The sequence below is a fragment of the Eptatretus burgeri genome, chromosome 5 (genome assembly GCF_056783735.1).
Source record: "Eptatretus burgeri isolate ZD-2024b chromosome 5, Ebu_testis_v1, whole genome shotgun sequence".
Classification (NCBI taxonomy): Eukaryota; Metazoa; Chordata; class Myxini; order Myxiniformes; family Myxinidae; genus Eptatretus; species Eptatretus burgeri.
In genome coordinates, this window is record NC_140965.1 from 64934789 (window position 1) to 64951778 (window position 16990).

At 43.2% G+C, this 16990-nt stretch overlaps 1 long non-coding RNA gene across 4 annotated transcripts in view; it reads left to right on the plus strand.

Moving 5' to 3' along the window:
- Nucleotides 1-16115, plus strand: part of LOC147026574 (uncharacterized) — a 184028-nt gene extending 167913 nt beyond the window's left edge. For all 4 annotated transcript variants that reach the window (XR_015058401.1, XR_015058400.1, XR_015058402.1 and 1 more), the window contains exons 3-4: nucleotides 7541-7691; nucleotides 14443-16115. This is a non-coding gene — a long non-coding RNA (uncharacterized LOC147026574). The remainder of the gene's footprint in view (nucleotides 1-7540; nucleotides 7692-14442) is intronic.
- The last annotated feature ends 875 nt before the right edge of the window (nucleotides 16116-16990 follow it).

Here is a 16990-nt window from a genome sequence, read left to right on the forward strand (position 1 = left end):
GGCGTTAGTCCGAGAGGGTCACGACTGGATTGTCCGTCCGGTGGGCGACGTGCCGCGATTCAAGTTACGTGGCCGTCAGCACGCCGGCGGGCGCGAATCCGCAACAATATATATATGTGTATATATATATGTGTATATATGTATATATATATATATATATGTATATATATGTGTGTATATATATATATATGTGTGTATATATATATATATATGTGTGTATATATATATATATATATATATATATATATATATATATATATATATATGTGTGTGTGTATATATATATATGTGTGTATGTGTATATGTATATGTATGTATATATATATATATATATATATATATATATATATATATATATATATGTGTCTATATATATATATATATATATATATATATATATATATATATATATATTTATATTTATTTATATGCCTGGTGTTGGCGCAGTGGTTAGGGCAGCGGCTTGGGATCCAAAAGGTCCTGAGTTCAAGCCCCGTTGGGCCACTGAATTAATACACCAGGGGGTTGACTCAGCCTGTCATCCTTCTGAGGTCGGCAAAGTGAGTACCAGTATACTGGGCCGGTGTATACCCCGGTTAAAATAGGTGTACCATATCCCTGTGTCGTAAGAGGCGACCAGGGTTGCGTCAGGAAGGGCATCCGGCGTAAAACATGTGCCAAATCACTATGCGGATCATACGGATGATCCGCTGTGGTGACCCCGAACGGGAGCAGCCGAAAGAAGAAGGAGGAGATATATATATATATATATATATATATATATATATATATATATATATATATATATATATATATATATATATATATATATATATATATATATATATATATATTGACGGTTCTCGGAGACCCCTGGGAGACGCCTACCAACACAAAAGGGAGCCATGTGTAGTTATATCTGTCGTATTTTGTCCAATTAAATTACCTCTCTCCTCCTATCAGTGAAAAGTGAAATGCGTTTTGTTTGTATGGAAGATGCAAACCCTTTGTGATCTTTCTTTTTCTCTTTCTCTCTTTTTCTCTTTTTCTCTTTTCTTCGCTTTTTCTCTTTTCTAAATAACGGCATCATTTAATAATATCCTTCATCAGCTTAATATGCCTGGTGTTGGCTTCATGGTTGGGGTGGTGGGCATTGGATCCTCGGGTCCTGAGTTCAAACCCGCTCAGCTGTTGAATTAATACCAGGTGGGGTTGATTACTTGTCATCCTTCCGAGGTTGGCAAAATGAGTGCCAGCTTGCAGGGATACTGTGTTGGAGTGGCGACCCATCCATGATTGTGGATTGAAAAAAAATTGGAAAGAAATGTGAAAGGAACAAAGAACGAAGATGTCGGGAAAAACCTGGGCAGATAGGTTTCAGCATTTACTCCCCAGGCTCCAATGTAGCAACATGTAAAGCTACCAGAGGGCCATCAGTGGGGAAGCAAAGTCCACACAGCAGAGCGATATGGTACAAACATAATAAAACTGAAGACCAAGGAGGAACCCGAAGAAGTAAAGAGCAAAGATGCAGTGATCAGGAGGAACCTGGAGAGGATTCGGGTTTCAGCCACTACTCCACAATCATCAAACCCATCCAGGTGCAGCCATGTGGGTCTGACAGAAAACTTTCTGCAATAATACACTTCTCCTTAGAGAGATGGATAACGAAAGAGAGGAACAGAGAGGAAAAGATAAAGGAGAAGAAGAAGCAAGGATTAGAATGACTGCTTCAAAATCTTAATTGTTACAAAACTTTATAGGATCACATTTTTGTTTTCCACGATCCACATTCCTAGGGGTTTTAAACAGTTATTTTCTCACAATTCATAACTTAGGAACATGTGAGCTACCACCTGTTGTGGGGAAGGGGTGGGAGTCTGGAGGGAGGAGAAGCTGTGAGGTGGGAGTCCGGATGGAGGGGAGGAGGTAGGGGAAGGCGTGGGAGGAGAAGGGGTGGGGTAGGATTCCAGATGGAGCGAGGGGAAGGCGTGGGAGGAGTAGGTGTGGGGTGGGATTCCAGATGGAGCGAGGGGAAGGCGTGGGAGGAGTAGGTGTGGGGTGGGATTCCAGATGGAGCGAGTGGGAGGAGTAGGTGTGGGGTGGGATTCCGGAGGGAGTGAGAAAAAGGCGTGGGAGGAGAAGGGGTGGGGTGGGATTCCAGATTTGGGGGAGGTGAGATGAGGGAGGGGAAGCTGTGAGAGGGGAGGAGTGAAGGGGTGTGGTGGAATTCCGGAAGGAGGGAGAGGAAGGGGTGGGGTCACATTCTGGTGGGAAGAAGGGGATGGGGTGGGAGGAGAAGGTGTGGGGTGGGAGGCCAGAGAGGGGAAAATTTATTTTTCATATATATATGTATATATATATATATATATATATATATATATATATATATATATATATATATACATATCTATATATATATATATATATGTATATACAGTATACATATATATATATATATATATATATATGTACTAGACGACCCGTGAACCCGTTGGGTTCCCTTTGTGATAGTGGTTCATAAAAAAAAATAAAAAACATTTCAAAAAAAAATAAAAGATATCTCCAGCGAACTACACCGCTGAGGTTGTTTGCATTGATCAAATTCCCCCGAAGAGTACTTGACTGAATCGGAAATTGATTTTTTAAATAATTTTTCGTTGCCCAATTTGAACAAAACTTGATACTGCACAACGCAGGATAATGGTGAGTAAGGTGACCCTAAAATTTTTGCGCTATCGTGTAGTGTTTTGGCTGTATTCGGGAACATACATACATACATACATACAAGATGAGAGTTTTAGTAATAATGATAGATGTATGTATGACTTGTATGTATACATATATGTATGACTTGTATGTATATATATATATATATATATATATATATATATATATATATATATATATATATATACATACATATATTTTCCATCTCAAACCAACAGTCTACAAACATTGCACTGAACCAATACACCGCCTAACGGTCACTCGTGTGACATGCTTGCACTCTTGCCATATATTTCTTGCAAGCTTCAAGTGTGTGGTAAACCATAAAGCCTGATAAAATCCCTTTGTGGCATAGACAGCCTTGAGGCATGGACTTTCATTGTGAGAGTGAAATTAAATATTTAAGACTTTTTATCGTTAAAAGAAGAAACAAACGAGACATCTATGACAGAAACATATATATATATATATATATATATATATATATATATATATATATATATATATATATATATATATATACATATATATATATATACATATATATATACATATATACATATATATATATATATATATACATATATACATATATATATATATATATATATATATATATATATATATATATATATATATATATATATATATATATATATATCTTGTGGTCATGATGAGGTGCAATGACAATTCCTCTTTTGTGGTTTCAGGCAGTAAGTTAACTGTGAACGAAGTGAGCTCAGGGTTGTATGGCCAAGGGTGAAGCAGAACTGCAGCTGGTACTGTATTCTGTTTTGTTGTAATCTTGGCCTTGGTTTCCATGGTTATAAAGGAGAGGGAAACTTACCTTTTCTACAAATACTGTGGCCAAAACAATAAAACCTGAATTCTGTGTAATACAAAATATATCATCCTCATGACAAAGGACTGTTCCATTTCCAAGCTTTTGCATGAAGACATTAGTTGGTTTTTTTTTCTCTCTATAATTTTATCTCACCTGGACCTTCGTGTCTGCATGTGTTCAGTGTCTGTAGGACTTTAGTGTTCAATGTCTGTCGGTGACTCAGTCCGTCAATGAGTCAGTCCGTAAACACTTCAGTCATTATCGCTTGAACCAAACACAGGATTTTGTTGAAACTTGGCCACAAGCTTCACATCTAATGCCTAATGAAAGTGTATTGACTGTATCAAAATCTGCGCCCAGTAAGGGGGTCTATTGGGGGGGCTTTGACCCCCTCCCCCCCCCAAAAACGGATAGTTGCTGTCTTTTCCAGAACTACACACACAATTTTGATGAAACTTGACCACAACCTTCATCACCGTGATGTACAAAAGTCTGTTCATGGAATTATGCCTGGTGTTGGCTTAATGGTTAGGGTGATGGGCTTGGGATCCTTGGATCCTGAGTTCTAAACCCAGCTTGACTGTTGAATTAATACTATGTGGGGTTGACTCAGCCTGTCATCCTTCTGAGGTTGGCAAAATGAGTACCAGCATGCTGGTATTCTGTGTCAAAGTGGTGACCTGCCTTGGATTGTAGGATTGTGCCCAATAGCCCAGGAGACTACTTAGGCAGCACCAACACTCTGCACAGTATGGTCCCAATGGGTGGATTAAAACAACATCAGTGTCTCAGGGGGTCTGTGGGGTTTTTTTATGACTGTTGCTTATGATCCACATGAGCTTCAGGACCCATGTTGTATTTTTACCTTTTATCTGGAGAGGAAATATCGTTATTTCATTTCTCAGCAAAGACAGGTATTGCCAAACTCATTAATGGTGGCATCAATGAGTGTAGTGTGCTGACGGGATGGATAGAGGTATGCACACTCACCTCAAAGCTGTCTAGCCTGGGTTAGAATCCAGACACCGGTGTTTCACAGGCATCGTGTCATCTCAGTATTTCAGAGGCAGGGTGATTCATCAATGTGTGTACCATCCCTTGGATGGACGATAAACAGATGCCCCATCTGCCAGCATTTGTTGGTGGACGTTAAAGATCCACAGTGTCCTTCGCAAAGAATAGGTGAGCTATCGCTGGCACCCTGGCCAAATTCCAAATTCCTGGCAGTGGGTCCTTTTTAGCGGTGGGTCCTTTTTAGCGAGTCTGCAGTAGAGTGAACGAGTTTTTCCGACCTGGCTGAAATCCCGCCCAGAAAGGGAGGACCCATGGAAGCCCCATCCAATTGGGGCGAACAGTGACGTCGGCTTCACCAAAGCCCCTCCCCTATTGAGGGGGATGTATAAAAATGACGGGTGGGGTTACGAAGGAGTCGTGTTTTTTTGGGTTGCGCTGGAGTTCTTGAGTGGTTACGAGGGGCTGTTACGAGTTTTTAGTTGGTTTTTGCTGTCACGAGGGTTGAGCAGAGGGTCATCGAGGCGGCAAACGCGTCTCTGCTGGGCCTCCACAAGGAAGGGCAGAGCGACCCCGACCTCCTTCCATGGATTCTGACTATTCACCACCCTAGCCCTACAATGAACCACGAGTCCCCCACGTGCGACTGGGACCAGGCCAACAACCATTGGCAGGTTCCACAGCACGGAGTACCCCATTTCTCCGACGGCCAGGTACCCATTCGGACTCTGACCCCCAGCTCGTCTCTCTCTCATCGGCTGGAGGGTCCAATAAGGAACTCTGGGTTTCTTTTCTTTTTGTGTGTGTGTCTGCGTGTGGGCCTGTCTTGTAAGTAGAACTGAGTAAGTGTTTTTGCTGATTGTAAATATTTCCCTGCTTGCATATTCGCGTCAAGTCTTCCCTTTGTTTTTATTTTACTGTAAATAAAACAATTGTAGAAATATTCCCAGTCCGTTTCCATCCTCTCTTGTATTGGTCCAGCATGGTTCGGGTCTGAGTATAAGCGGGGTGTCATCCCCGGTAATCGGTCTATCATAGCCGGCACGGCTTTGGCAGTTTCCGCTCGGCTGCACCCGAACCGGAGATGGTAGCCGGTAGTTGGAACTCTACCGCAGTCGGTAGAGTGACCCGGTTCGAGCAAGACGTGCCGACGGCGTGGTTTCCTCGGTAGTCGAAATCGCGTAGTTAATTAGGTAAATTGGTTTCGACAAAGATCCTACGCTACATGGTTGAGATATTGGTGTCCACGGTCGGTTCAGCAACCCGCCAGCTCACGGAATTATCCAGAGGGACAGCCTACAATTCCGGGGAGTCTGGTGGGAGACGGCGTAACCTCCCCCACCTCGCGGTCATTCTCGCCTCCGACCCCCGGCCCACAACAATATTATAGATGTACAATTTGATTTCAAACAAGTATATGGTCATGGTCTTCAAGACCAGAGCACCACCAGGCTCCACTTCCACCCATTAATTTGGGGCGAGAGTTGGTCGTCAAACACCATATGACCGCCGCAAATCTGCCAGTCGAAAATGGCTGAACAAACCTTTAAAGCCATTCACTTTACACAGCGTTTTTTTCCAAACAGCTCGACTGACATGCTTTTTGTACACAGTCAAGGCTCGTTGAAGAGCTAGGACACTGAACAGATCAGGACATACCAGAACATAATAGGCCATGAGCCGCTGCCTCCGTTCGTTCAGTTTTGTGACCATAATCGAGGAACTACTTATCCTCAGTGGAAATATATACATTAAATCTCATATAACACGAATCGACTTGTTGGCACTTTCACAAAGTTGCAGGTATGGTCGTATTTTGACTCCAAAGTTGGTATAAATATCGCTGCTACCGAATGAAATGGCAATTTCTTCGACCAATCAGATTGCCGGATTCTCTTCTCTCCGTGCAGAAAACAATATGGCGGCGCCCAGTTCGCCGACACGACAAACCTCTCCTTCTTCAAAGAAGAAGTTTTGTAATGTTCCTCTTTGTCTGAAAGACCAATCAAATGTTGTCTCCTTTAATATGGAATAGGCAAAGCCTAGAAGTGAACGTAGAATTCTTCTTCCATTCGATGCTGCAATTTCCGGTTACTTCGGCCTGGATTCGGGATCAGCGATCAAATAATGTAAATCACGATTAAAAATTATTTTTTGATGATGTGGGAGATATCTTTATTAAAATCAGTGGAGTAAATATTCCCATTCCCCATGACAAAAACCGGAAGCAAAAAAAAAACAGGAAGCAAAAGGGTCATAGCCGACGACACGGATTCCAAATTGCCAGGGTATTGTGTTGTTCTTTCGTATTCTCTCATGTGCACGCATTGAGTATGAAGCTCACTACGTTCACGACAAATCAAAGGTGGGGGAAGGTTTGTGACTCTGCTCAAGCCTGGCTGCTCAAGCCTTGATGGCAAAGAGAGGCGCCTTGCCACTGACCACCGTAAGGAGTGGGTGTTACCATTTGATCATATCGACCCCTCGTTTGGATACCATCTTGCATGCTATTCGAAGTTAAACCAACAAAACAAGCATTGAACGTGGTAAAAAAAAAACGCCTTACTAAGCATGTTGAAGTGGGAGGACCTAGTGCAGCAGTTAGTGATCCGGAGATGATGACCATAGTGATCAGCCACCTGCCATGACTAAAAGAACTCTTAGAGCAGGAACAATTGGTCTCTCATCAGCTGAGTCCCACGAACGAAAACATGTTTTGCCAGCGATATGTATCATCTGTAAAAACAGAGAGCTGTACATAAAAGTTCGGTCTCATCGTCAATTCGATAAGCTTGTAAAAGCGGAGACTATTGATGCTGGTAAGTTGATATATACCTCTGGTATTGAGCAGTAAAAAGATAAATAAATGATGGCATTTATTATCAGTAAATAATTACTATTCTTAAGTTTAAGAGGTATAACTCAGTAATGTTTTATTCATATTTTTATTCACAGGCAAACTTCGAGTCACTGCAGAAATGAAGTTAGATGAGAGCAGCCTGAGTCGTATTCGCAACAAAGACTGTGTTGCGCTTGAGGTCCAGTAATAGTCATCATGCTACCGAGAATATACAAGCTTTTTGAACAAAAAGAATCTGGAAGAAGAGTAAGTTTTTGCATTTTTCTTGTAATTTAACCATATCATTATCAATAATCCTCTTGTTTAAAACAGTACTGTTTCAGATATTATTACATTTTCTTTTTTCTGTAGAGCTACATTAATAATAAATATTATTGTAATTCTGACTATATATATATGTATGTATATATATATATATATATATATATATATATATATATATATATATATATATATATATATATATATATATATCTTACATTAACTCGGATAGAAAAATGGTAGATGCAGATTTTGAAGTATTCTGCAAAACAGTGATTGAGGAAAAGCTTCTCAAGAATCACAAAGTGTACCGCCTGACCAAGCTGAGGGAGAAGTATTTGGGATGTATGACATCAGTGCCTGGAAAAGAAGCTCCAACACTCGGGTATGATAAATTTAGGGGTCATCCATAATTACTAGACTTTTCAAAAGTGTTCAAAATGTACACTCTTTACCACCCCCTCATCTGAAATCGTATGTTCAAAACTGTAGGGCATTCAAAATATTGATCAGCATTTTTAGAAAATTTCAAAAGTGTACATGGGTCATTAACCCCCTCCCTCCCAACATACTTTTTGGACACTTAAAAATGCTCATAGTTATTGATGATCCCTAACTTCAACAAAAAAAACTGAAATGATGTACGCTTGCATGTCTGCTTATTTATGGTTTAAGAGACTATGTAGGGTTTAATACAGTATTTATGTGAATATGCCAACAATATTATCCAAATGGTTATTTCCACTGTAAGTGAGACTCTTCTCACTTTTCAGAACTTCGTATTTGAAGGAGCACCTTCAAAAGAGATACCCCCAACTCTCGTTTCATTGCCCGTCGAAGCGCTTCGCGAGTGAAATTGTACATGTGGAGACGATTGATACTGGTAGCATTCTGGGAAAAATGCCATCTTCCAGTTCTAAAACTGAGAGTGAGATCACAACTGCCAGTGAGGCTGAACCGTCTCCGGTGAAGCGAAGAGTCCAGAACACACTCCACAATCTCTACTCGGCAGCAATGATCCTTCGACAGGAGATGAGGCGAATTGATCCACTCAGCGCACCATGGCCTCCCACAGCAGCAGACCTGAGTATTGAATCCGCGGAATCCCTGGTGCCTGTTCCACTGTAAAACTTGGTGGTGTGGACGATCGGGGTTTCAGACGAACCAACGCTTGAACACGACGTGAACGTTCTCAGGAACGTCCACCTAAAGTTGTTGTCTTTGCTGCAAGATGTTGTTTATATGGAGTCAAAAGGTTCGACGACAACACCTAAGGCTTTGTGTCTCGGCTAAACTGTCAGACATTTGACAAGGTCAACCCATTTGCTTGGATTATTGAACCATATTGAACCATAGCACAACTTCAGTTGAATCGAGGATTGTTAGTGCCCCCGGGACTTGACAAGGGTCAGGTCACAATGCTCGTGTGGAGCAATATCGATTTCCTGGAGGAGACAGCCTCAGGTGCCGGGACAACCCACCACACTAATGGTATTCTTGTACAGCATGGTGAAAAGTCTGGAATGCATACAGCATCTCGGTCATCCTTACCCAAAAGGCCGATTAAATACGAGTCCATCTCCCTTGACTCCGTATCAGCGACAAAAGAGGCAAGGCCCGCAAGTCCCCGGTGAAAATCTTGACATCAGTTCTACTGAACGTCTCCTGTCACGGCACAACTCTCGTATTATAGATGCTATGTTTGTATTTATGAGGGCCATTGATGACGGTACTCACAATTTGCCCAGTTGGATGGGTTTCAATACTCTGTTGCATGACAATGATGAATTGGTGAAATCTACTGTGGCCTATTTACCTGTTATTGAGTCATCTCCAACCAGTCTCGATACAGTGAACGCTATCTTGGAGCGGAGTGTTGCAATCGCAGATGAATTAGAGTTAAACCATGTGGTCGTTGTGTTTGACCAAGCAATTTATGCGAAAGCTCAGGAGATTCGTTGGACGAATGAATTGTTCATGCGGCGCTTGGTACTTCATCTGGGCGAATTTCATACCTCCATGTCATTCCTATCGATCATCGGTAAGCGTTATCACGATGCTGGTCTTTTTGATGTGCTGGTCGAGGCAGGAATTTTAGCTCACGGTTCTGTCAATGCTGTTTTGGAGGGCAAGCAATACAACAGAGCTATCCATGCACATCAACTGGTTTCCTAAGCTCTCGAGAGGTTAAGATTCCAGGCTTTCTTAGAATCTCTCAGCAGCGATGACCATGATGAGAAAGCGGTAAAATTTCTGAAATATTCATTGGATACATTTCCGGCCGCTCTTTTCAAGAACCTGTGTCGCGCAGATGAGACAGTCGAGATCTTGTCATTGTATGATCAGTACGTTCGTCAGCAGAGTGCAATCAAACAGACATTTGCGTTCTGGAGTTCATACATTCACATGGTGCAAATTGTTTTGCAATTTATTTGTGGAACACGCGAGTCTGATTGGGAACTTCACTAGGCCTCAGTGTGATCCATGTTACCCTGGTATTTTGCGTACAACAGGACACACTTTTCCAGGTATTTACCAGCATACTGGATGGAAATGGTTGAACTTCCTGACACGCATCACAAAGTCCATGATCAAACAATGAGTACTGGAGCTTGGACAGTTCAGCAGCAAGATCGGTACGGATTCTCTGCGACTGCTTGCGATCAGGTCATAGAGCAGACCTTCAACCACGACTGCAAAACCGGAGGAGGTTTGACAGGCATCACTTTGAATAGAGGTGCCGTCCAGAGATGGGTCCTCTCTCAAAGTGAGAGGGCGGCCATTGCTCGTCAGTGTGAGATGATGGCCGGATATGACGAGGAATCTCGTTCGCGAAAGGACTTGGACCAGGCTTCTCATCGGCGGGATGAGAAATCAATCAATTCCATCATCGAGTGTGTCGAACAAATGGTTAAACCTTTTCGTTACGACAGCTCCGATCTGGTCAGCCTAAGCTCGGGAGTGGTGGCTACTGCCAGTGTCGCGGAGGATCTGATCACTGCTCATGCTAAAGGAGAAGCGCACGTGATGACCTACATCAGTGATCGCATTCAGTCGGCAAAGGTTGGTTTTCACGAGACTATTCCCAAGTTGAAACTCCAGACGTTCTCTGGACAGCTCAAAGCGAAAACAGGCCGTACAGGTACCGACACTGACATGAAGAGTGATCGCAATCTGTTTGCCAGAATGATTGTCCTCAGCAAGCACCGATAAATTCACCCAAGGAAAATGTTGTCACATTGTTTAGGTGTGGTATCCTATCCTCTGGCAAACACAAACGGGTCGATTGCGAAGACAAACTTTGCTGTTCTTCTAAATCAAATCGAAGGACTCTGCCAAAACCATATTGTCAGCGAGATTCCGTCTGATTCTGCATTGATCGTGGATTTGATGACAGTGGTTCATAGCCTTCCGTGAAATCTCCCACCTACATTTGGACAGCTCGCCACCTATATTCTTCGAAGGATTCTACTTGTAGGTGGCTGCGATACCTGCACTCGCCTCGATATCGTCAGCGACCATTACTCAGCCATCAGCATCAAAAAAGAATACACAGTATTCGGGGGCTTGCCAATGTTAGATATATAGTGCTGAACAAAAGGTTCCCACGCAGTGGAATCCTTCTTCGCCAGTGGTTCTAACAAAGAGGCACTTGTCGAATTTCTGTTCCTGGAGTGGAGCAAGAGCAGTCCGGCTGTTCTAGAAAATGTCCAGCCATTCGTCGCTCATAGTGAGTCATGTCATTTGATACGGGCTGAGGACGGAGGGACTCGTGTCACTGAAGTGAAGGATCTGCACTGTGACCACGAAGAAGCTGATTCAAGGATGATACTGCATGCAAAGCACGCTGCTGATAACCATGTGCACGTTGTTGTACAAAGCCCCGACACTGATGTTTTCATCATACTGCTGTCTTGCATCCAAACGCTGCCATGCTCTTTGTATTTTCTCACTGGGACCAAGAATCGCAACCGAATTATTGACTTACAGGTGGTCTCTAAATGCATTGGTATCAACCTATGCCGGGATCTCATCGACCTGCACGTCTTCACTGGATGCGATACAGTCAGCACATTCCATGGAAAGGGGAAGACGAGGGCCTACACATTGGCAGCTGGTCGTGACAGATACATCCAAATGTTTACGCAGCTGGGAAATGATTTCTCTTTACCTGAGGACCTTGGGAAGTCCCTCGAAGCGTTTGTCTGCAAATTATACTCGCAGGGCGTCAGTAACGTGGATGATGCGTGCTATCGCATCTTCTGCACCAAAGCTGCTGTCAAGCAAAGTCTCCCACTGACTTCTGACTCACTGTTTCTTCATTCTATGAGGGCCAATTTTCAGGCAGCTATCCATCGCCGCTCCCTAGAGCGGGAAATAGCTGCACCAAGTCCTATCGGTCACGGTTGGTGTGCTGGTGAATTCGGACTTGACGTCCAGTGGATGACGAAGGACCCCATTCCTCGTGACATGATGCAACACCTCCACTGCGGATGTAAGAAAAAGCCGTGCAGTTTAAAGAAGTGTTCATGTCGCGCAGCACAGCTATCTTGCACTGATATTTGCGAATGCACGACATGCGTAACCGGGAAGTGATATTGATAGTGAATGAATATCCCCCGATATACATTTTCTGTTGTGGCACACTTATGTTCTCCGGAGTAGTTAATTCCACCTACTAATTTACTTAGGTAGCAAGTGGAATTCTGTCTTCCATCTCATCTGCGTTCGGTGAGGACCCGAAGAGCAAGGATATGGACAATCGTTGACCTCTTTGGTGTAAAGCCTGAGTGCTCTGGACGCTGGTGCTCAAGCAGATGGTGGCGAACCCTATCAAGAATTATCCAAGCAAAGAACTTGCCCGGCACTCAGAGCAGCGTCACCCCTCGGTAGTTGTTGCAGTCTTGGCGATCACCCTTCCCTTTCCAGAGAGGGACAACAAGGCCCCTCTTCCAGTCAGTTGGGATGATGCCTGTGTTCCAGACAGAGCACAGAACTGCATGCAACGACACGAGTGCAGCATTTCCACCTGCCTTGAGAAGTTCAGCATGGATGCCACAAATGCCTGGAGCTTTACTCCATTTCAACCAGTTCACCGCAGCCTGTGTTTCCACAAGTGAAGGTGGACCACAGTTGATTGGAGGGTCAGCAACAAGGATTGTAACACCCCTGATGTCCAACTCGACAGCTGGTGGATCAGCCTGGTACAACCGCTCAAAGTAAACCGCCCAGTGAGCCTTCACTTCGGACTCCTCTGTCAAGAGCCCACCACCCTCTGCTCTAACTGTAGTGCTCCGAGGGATGGGCTTGGATGAACGCAATGCACGAATTCCCCTGTAAGCAGGACGAGAATCACTTGACCACACGTGATGCTCTACCCCCTCACAGATTCCTTCCACATAGGCCTCCTTGTCCGCCCTTGGTGCACATACAATTTTATGCCTCAGCTCCCTAAACAGCTCAGCTCTGCCATTCAGCCTGGCCCTGCGACTCTGGTCAATGGTATCCAGTGTTCCTTGAAAGACAAAATTCTTCTTTTCCCAATGGTGAGTTCCAAGACATCCACCGGCAACATCAAGGACGGTGGTCTCGAAGGCATTCCACAACTCTTCAGGACCTCCCAAAGCACCCAGACCCCCCAAGTGTCCACTCGGCTTGTTCGCAAACTCCTCAGCGACCTTCTCATCCTTGAGCTTGCCAACATCCAGCCAAGGCTGGGATGGTACCATTCTCCTGGATTTAAGGTACAACTTCAGAGTTGCTACAACAAGCCGGTGGTCAGTATTGAGGAACTGAGCACTCCGGTAGACCCTGCAGTTCTGAATCATCCAACAGCGACTATCAACGAGGACATGGTCAAGCCCCTTTGCCACACCGCCAGCATTGGAATACCAAGTCCAGCGATGAGCTTGTGGGCGCTGAAACCATGAACCGGCCACCCTATGTCCATGACTTCTTGCAAAGTCAAGGAACTTAGTGCTATTCTGGTTCATAGTTCCTGACCCATGGGGACCAACACACACCTCATAACCATCCCTATCAGTTCCAGTCGATGCATTGAAATCCTCCAAGTGGAGAAGAATATCTCACCTGGGGCACCGATCAACCACATACTTCAGCATGGCATAGAATGTGTCCTTCACGGTGAGATCACTCACCTCAGTCGGAGTATATACATTGACCATGAAATGACACCTAAGGAGTGACGAATCCTTAGTCTCATAATACGCTCGTTGACCGGTGTTACCTCAATTATCATTGGAGTCAGCTTATTGGACACAGCTATAGCAACTCCTTGGGCATGGTAACCGTCAGAGCGACCAGACCAATAGTAGGTGTAACCACCCACCATGATCTCGCCGCAATCCGATCGCCGAACCTCAGAGTGCTGCAATACGGATGTCCAAATGCTTGAGCTCAGATGATAACAGAGACAGGTGATCATCCTCTCTTAGGGATAGGACATTCCAGGCACCTACCTGAAGGGACCACCTCCGGTTAACCCAAAGAAACTGCCATCTGGTGGACGACACCTCAGCACCACTCCGACACACTCTCCCGCAATCTGACCCGGGAATGTTACCCCGTGGTTTCCCTCCTATCATCAAAGATTGGGGGTCCCGAAGGTTTTGCCCCAATCCCGTCATCCGCTGAGCTGCCCTTCGGAGGGAAGCTGCACAGGAGGTACTCCCATTGAGTGGGTTTTCAGATTTCTTTGCGTTTTTGTGTTTTGCAGAACGAAGGGTTTTACGGTGGCCGGAGTGCAAATCCTGATACCACCCTCCTAATAAGAAGAAACCCAACTGCAGGAGGACGTCCGCAGACACAGCTGGGCACTACATATGGATGGCCGTTTGCTCACAACGATCTCCTCCGCCCTTTTACAGGTTTTGTTTTTAATCCTGCTGGGTGTCCATATCCAAACACCCTCCTCACCAGAAAACCTGGTGGGGGAGACGGTTTAGTCACCGACAACCCGACCATGGAACAGGTTAGTGCAGGTTTACATGATACCTGTAGCAAGTCACAGATCTAATCTGGCTTGACCTGACACCTAATTTGGGTATTACTGTACAAAAAGTTGGTTTTATTTAAACACTTTGATTTGCATCATTTTGGTCCGTAATAAAAAAACGACAGATAAATTAATGTTTTAAATTTCAACAAAAAACAAAAAATTGTGAAATAAACGGGCAGACTTGATCTTCGTAAGCTTCCTTAGATCGCCCCGAGTTCTTCACGCTCACAAACAAACAGTATTTGTTCTCAAAGCTTATTGTGAAAAGGAAAGTGCTATAGTTACAATCATAAAGTTTACCATTGAAAGTAATAGTTTTTGTTGTTGGATTGTGATGGATGAAGAAGAAAACGATGAACAATGACACCACATTATGATGCCACAATACGACACAACAATCCTCTTTTGGTTTCCCATCATGATATATTTTGATGTTCTTCCACCACAATCCCACATCAAAAGTAAAATGTCAAAAGACGTGGTGGTAATCCATAAGAGGATTGTGGTGTCATATCCTTGCAGCGTAATGTGGTGTCATTCCTACCTTGTTTGTTTGTTTGTTTGTTTGTTTTTTGACATTCCATCCCTCTATGTTTTTACATTTTTCTTAAAATGTTTTTTTTTTCTTGTAAAATATGTAACACCACACCAAACAAGTCCTGGTGAGGGTCTGAAATCTTTGATTGTTTTTACTATTTTTCTTATTATTTTAGCTTATATCAATAATAAAATTGTAACTGTTATATTTGAATTTTCTTTTTGTAAATTGGAAAAGAAAAACCTTTCTATAGATTGTCGTGATTGTAATATCTGAGGTCTCGTCAAAAAGTGAATATGCTGTCAGTATTTATTCATTTATTACCATAGAACCCACTTCATCCCCCAAAGGGGGGAAAAAATTAATGAAAAAATGTATAAAGAATAAAAGTAAAACCCTGTGGATATCCTTGTGCTTGTCCCACTGTCCTCGTCCCATCCTCCTACCCCTCTCTCCCCCTTATTAAAATGGAGTGATCAACTGATAGGTTGAATTAACGTGATGCTGATAGCGGACTTACATGATACGTCAAATGACTTCGTCCTGTGTCAAATATTCTTGCATATACAGCCATTATTTAAACCCTTGGAGACATCCGATCATACTCACATAATAGTGGATCTAATTGAAGTTGCAATGTTTTATTTGTTTTATCAATGTGTGTTATTAGTGGTTGATTCTTTAATAATTTGTGTGTGTGTGTGTGTTTATGTATACTGTATTGCAGATTAAGCTTTGCTTTTACATAAATATTATTCATGATTTGTTTGGAAACAAAAATAAATCCGTTAGCATTTCCCCCATTAAGGATAGTGAAAGCTGATTGCACAGCCTCTGGAATGCAGTGGGTTACTTGCCTCCAGGAGTTAAACTTTATTATTAGAATGAAATATTAATGATATTAAAGATAAGTTAAAATTAAATATTATACTTTTATACAGTGATGTGTTTCTTTCACTTTTTAGTTCTACTTCTCCCTGTCTTTCATTTGGATGGCTGAGACCTAGAGGTATGCACACTCAGCATTGAGCTGAGCCTGGGTTTGAATCTCGACCCAGCTGTAAACGATCGCACTGGTGTTTCACATGCGGGCGACGCATCAACGTCTGTGCCATCCATCAGAAGAATGTCAAGCCGGATGATGTGTCTGCTTGAACTGGTCGTTGGTGGATGTTAAAGATGCTACGTGCTTCCCATCAAAAATGTTCTGCAGAAATTCCACAAAAAATTTCCATCGATATTCCATAGAAATTCTAGGGGCCGCAAAGAGTAGGTGAGTTATCAGTCTTCCTGAACAAATTACAAATTTCTGCCCAAATCACTTTCAGTCAAACATCACGACATGGGCCAAAAACTTTCTCCGACTGATTCTAGAAGAAGGGAGTAATAATTGAGGCCATCAAAGTAGTAGTAGTTGTCACCCTGCCTGCCTTTCGTCTCCTGTTTATGCATGATTTGGGGTTTAGTTTATCATATTGTTGCAGATTTGGGGCGGGAGTGATCACGAGGGGGGTTCTCAAATACTCCAACCAGCACGGCACGACCTCCTATAATCCCCTAATAATTGTGTGACATGGCAGTTGTTAAGCATCCAATGACGCCATCTAAGATGTTTAATTCAGGCAAAGTCCAGAATCTAAATCCACTTTACCTTTCCGGTGAATTGTACCCCCCAGATAGAGTACCGTGCTCTCAACGTTCCACTGTGATGGCCGAGCAATACCGTAA